The sequence below is a fragment of the Triticum aestivum genome, chromosome 4B, assembly GCF_018294505.1.
Source record: "Triticum aestivum cultivar Chinese Spring chromosome 4B, IWGSC CS RefSeq v2.1, whole genome shotgun sequence".
Taxonomy (NCBI): domain Eukaryota; kingdom Viridiplantae; phylum Streptophyta; class Magnoliopsida; order Poales; family Poaceae; genus Triticum; species Triticum aestivum.
The window spans coordinates 445,719,050-445,724,067 of record NC_057804.1 but is presented as its reverse complement, the minus strand read 5'-3'; positions in this window follow the sequence as shown (position 1 = coordinate 445,724,067).

Sequence of the window (5,018 nt, the reverse complement as noted above, 5' to 3'; positions counted from 1 at the left end):
ATACAAAAATTCTTGCGGAAGTTCGAACCGAACCCAATAACAACAGCGGAATAAGTTCGGTAGAGTAAATGCAGATGAGAATATTAGAGCTAAGCAAATCTTCCGAAGGAAGATGCTATAATCGTCCGTGCATAGTAGGTCACAGGTTTGACAATCATGATAGTAATGTTGTATGCTAACAGATAGAGTAACATGAGATGGCAAACAGATATGGACTAAACGCTTGAAAGAGAGTGAGAAAGGAAAGACAACTATGTAAGATAGAAAAACGAGCAAGAAAACTTGGTAGTACCAGAGGAGAGCAAACTATTGTGAGATGTGACTAAGAGTATAACTCGATTGAATGACCAGGTAACACCACAGAACAATGAGATGCACATACAAACAAACGACTTTGGATACAACAAACTGAAAGATACTAAACAACATGTATGATACAGATGAACAACACATGACAGATATAGTAGATCATAGATATCTATCGATACAAAGCATCGAAAGTAAACTGCTAAAGAAAATGCAGTAGAGTAGAATGAACCGGTGGTGCTCGATGGCAACAGATGGATTGGGTAGACCAGTTCGCCCTTTGTGACAGCCTGACTTTTGGCCCTTTTCTTTTCTTTTTGCTTTATTTGATTTTTGCCCTGTTTTCTTTTTGGAGTGGTTCTGTGGCCTTGCCACCTGGGAGATCATCATTTCTTCTTCTCCCAAGTGGCTCGTCCTCCTCCAACTAATCCCAAGACCATGCCATTTCTAGCCCAACTTCATAATTATTTTTCTTGGGGAATATTCCTTTTCTATTAAAGGGATGACCTCATTTGCCCTAGGTTGTGAAGCAACCTATATTTCTGTCCCTCCAAAAATTTCCAAAAATTTCTCATAATTTCTTTGGGTTATATATTGCTCAAATATGCCCAAATCCTTCCTTGGCCAGTTCAAAAATATTCCTCCAATATTCATTCTTCCATTCTGTCCTGAATGGCATTTTGTGAAGGAAGTGCCATTTATCCTATCTTGTTTGCTCCCAAACTTTTTGAGCATTCTTTTATGTTCAAATCATTGCCTCATGTCAAAATTCAACTTTATTTGCCTAGTAAATCTTCCTTAGTGATTTTTCAAAGTTTCTGTCAAACTGAAGCCATTGTGAAGGAAGTACTAGTTAGGAGTATCCAAATGAGTTGAAATTTTGCATGCCCCTTCATGTGCTCATATCACTATCCTCCTGCAATTTTGAACTCTATCCCTTCATCTATGTGAGCACATAATCAAATTTTTGATTCTGTTAATATTTTCAGGTTGTGAAGCAAGTATAATTTATATTGCTTCATTAATTCTGAAAAATTACCAGATCATGCTCCTACCCATATAATATCTCTCCACCAAGTTTGAGACCATTTCATCAAGCCATTTACCCACCAATATCATTGCAAGTTTCTGGTCGGGGAGGATGTTTGTGAAACAAGTACCATTTTGGCAAGTCCATTTGGTGTGAAATTTTTACAGCATCTTCATATGTCCATATAACCCTGCCTTACCAAATTTGAGCCCAAGTTGCTTCTCTACGTGAGTGCATCATCCAAATCCATTTTGTGGACCAAATTTGCACTTACAAAGCAATTATGTTGTTTTGAGCTCCACTTCTCCTCAAATTTAGCAGGATTATAGTCCTTCCTTAGTTAATCACCCCAGACATCATCTTCCATGTTGGTCACCAATGCATAGCAAAGTCTGCTACAGCAAATGTCAGACGATCACTACCATTTAACAACAGTGCCCCAGATCAAGCCATAGCCTCATAAATGCTCCATATTGGAAGGACTATCAGCTAGACACAGTTTCCCCACCGCTCGGGACCTCTATTTGCATGTCGCGTGGCGACCGCGCAGCTGGCACACCTGTGCACGCGCTCTGCTCGCTGTGGTCGCGTCTAGGACGTCGCCTAGCTCCTATCCCTCTTCCTCTCGTCGTCTTCGCGCGCGTGAGCATGTCTAGTGTTTTCTCCTCGTCGTCGCTTTCACCCTAGACCCCTCTCCCCCTCCGTAAACCTCCTCATCGGCGCTCGTCGCCACGCGCCCACGGGCGATCTGTAGCTGGTCGTCGTCTTCCTCCTCTGGTCATTTCCTCCCCGTGTATCCTTGGCCTCCTCTGCCCCGTGAAGCTTGTCATAGTTGCCTCGTCGTGTTCCCGTGCCCTCCCCGTGATCGATGAGCTCGACATAGCCTCGTCCAGACGCGCACGGCGGCAACCGGGTCGGCCCCCTCTATCCTCGGCTATTTAAGCAGCCCCGGGCGCCCTCGACCTCACCAGCCTCTCCCTCCCCTTCCCAGGACCCCGCCCATCTACTTCCTCGAGCCCTGGATCTCCTCCTCTCCGCGGTTGGCCGCCATGGCCGCCGTCTCTGTCTACTTCGATTCCGGCAAGCCGAACCCTCTCCCTCCTCTCCACCACTAGAAAACCACCCAGCCACCGGAACATCCCCGCATCTCTCCGTTCGTCGCCGGATTCACCATGGCGCCGTCTTCAACTCCGGCGAAGCCTCGTCCGCCGCGGAGATGACCCCGTCCATTGCTCCCCGACGTGCATAAGGTTGAGGGACGGGTGCGCCTTGTCGTCCTGAACACTCCGGCGGTCCGAGCTCTACCGGAGGTGGCCCGAGTCGCCAGAATGAGCGCCGACGCCGGCTTCCCTCCTCTGCTCTGCGTGCGGTGTCGAGGGAAGAAGAAGGAGGCTGGAGGAAAGAGAATCCGCGGTGGGACCCGCCCGTCAGCGATACCGGAGCCCGGCCCCACCTTGCCATGCTGGATTAGTGGAAGCGTATTCCCAGGAATACTTTTTCCCTAACTGAAAGCGTAAAGCAGGGAGGCTGTGGGCAGAAATGCGCTTTCCTTTTCAAGGAAGCGTATTTCAGCAAATCCATTTTCTTTTTTTCCAGTCAGGGACTTGTTTGTGGATTTATTTTTACAAAAAGGTCCCTGGCAGAAAAACAATCATATCTTTTTGCTCCCTACTCCAAATGAGGTGATTCCAAAGCCCATCTCTTCGTATCGTCAAGCCCGTTCTGATGGAATCATTCTCACCATATTTTAACATTCTGAAAATGACCACCCCCTCCGAGAGAGAACGTTTTCCTGTGATTCTTTCCACGAGCTTCTCGCACTTATTTCCGATGAATCCACCCACCCCAGGCAAGCCACACCCTCCATTTGCATGATTGCAATGCACTGACATGGTTTACTTGTTTAAACTTATTTAAAATATTGCATTAGCTACATGTGACTTGATCATGGCATTTCTTGGAGTCGTTTTTGATCTTGCTATTGCCATGGTGTTCTTTGGATTATTAGGGCTTATATTTTGCATGCAGTTGAGGGATGTCATGTTGCCATTGGATTATTAGTGGCTAGTATGATTATTTTCATGATAGTAGTTGGTATGTTGCTTTGGAGTATTATTTTCGAAGATGATACTTGCATATGGATCTTAGCTGGATAGCTCGTTCTTGCTATTGGATTAGTAGTTTTATCGTTCTTGGATTTAGCATGCTCTTAGTGTTTATGCTACCCTCGGAGTATTAGATTATGGCTATATTATTCATTGGAGTATTTATTGGATATTCACTGGTATGCGTTGGTGTTATACAAACGGTTTTTAACCCCTTTCCGTGATGGCGTTTGGAGCCATCGCCAAGTGAGTGACTGCGATAGGGGGGTCCTTCCCACACGACCCAGAAACCGTCAGGGATATGCCCTCCTGACACAGATGCTCGGCAAAATGAGGTCGTGTGTGACTTGTGAGCTCTCAAATACGGTTATACGTATAGTAGTGCTAAAAAATACAATTATACAGGCGAAATCGTTTCCGTTCATAAGTACATCCCACATAGTCAATCCCCGCTAAACATTTCTGTTCGTATGTATATTCCACACAGTCCATCCAAGAAATACGTTTCCATTAGTATGTACACCCCACACAGTTAATCCAAGAAGTACCAAACGTTTGTGATGCACACAACATCACAAACAGTCTATAATTTCGAAGCATGTGTGATAAGGTGACTATTGCAAACATTTAATAAGAAAGAACTATGTGCGATGTTGTTGTTAATTGCACATGTTTTTTCGTGGCTGATTGTGTGTGCAGTGAGATTGATCGCACACGTTTTTTCCTGGCTGATTGTGTGTGCAGTGGAGATTGATTGCACACGGAGCGGATCCTAGAAACGTGTCTGATCTCCACGTCTATCACAGACGTTTCGCTTTTGCCAACCGTGTGCAGTGTAATCCCTGATTAATCCATAATTAATCCCTTATTAACCCCTAATTTAAAAACCATTTGTTTTGAATTTGATAGTAGGCAATCACTTATTTCATATCCAACCATGTTTATTACAAATATAGGTTCAACCATGAATGCATAATTCGATGCACATGTACATATACTGAAGAACTACAGAAGCACCAACTAAAGAATGATAACGACAGTTGTACTAAAGACTGTAAAGAGAGAGGCGAAAGACATTCTGGTTGCTAGAGAAGCTGAAGCGGAATGCCCATATTGTGCCCTCCTCCATGCGTAATGCACGCATGACTCTAGGACAACCCCTTGTGATGGCTGCCCGTCCATCCTTCACTGTCTTCATTACGACTTCTCGATGCTCATTGTAGTCTGGATGAAATACTTTAACCTTCATTGTGTGTTCACCAATCATGTACTTTGCGAGGTAATCTTGAGTGAACTGCTTCAGGAACCACTGCAAACGAAAAAGATTCAGACATTGTTGTCTAACAACTCATTATGGACAGTAAAAAGAGAAAGCTGAAGAGTTTGTAGTTACCATCCTATAGCTTACTGTTATGTTGGATAGAGCATAAACAAATAATTTACTTGCCATCATTTGTATCTTTTTGCTAATAATCCTTATCAGTTTCCTCACTTGATGCTTGTTCATGAATATCTCATTGCCCCATACACAAAAAGGGTCGATGCGTGGATCCTTGCCAAGGGCATATGTACCTACA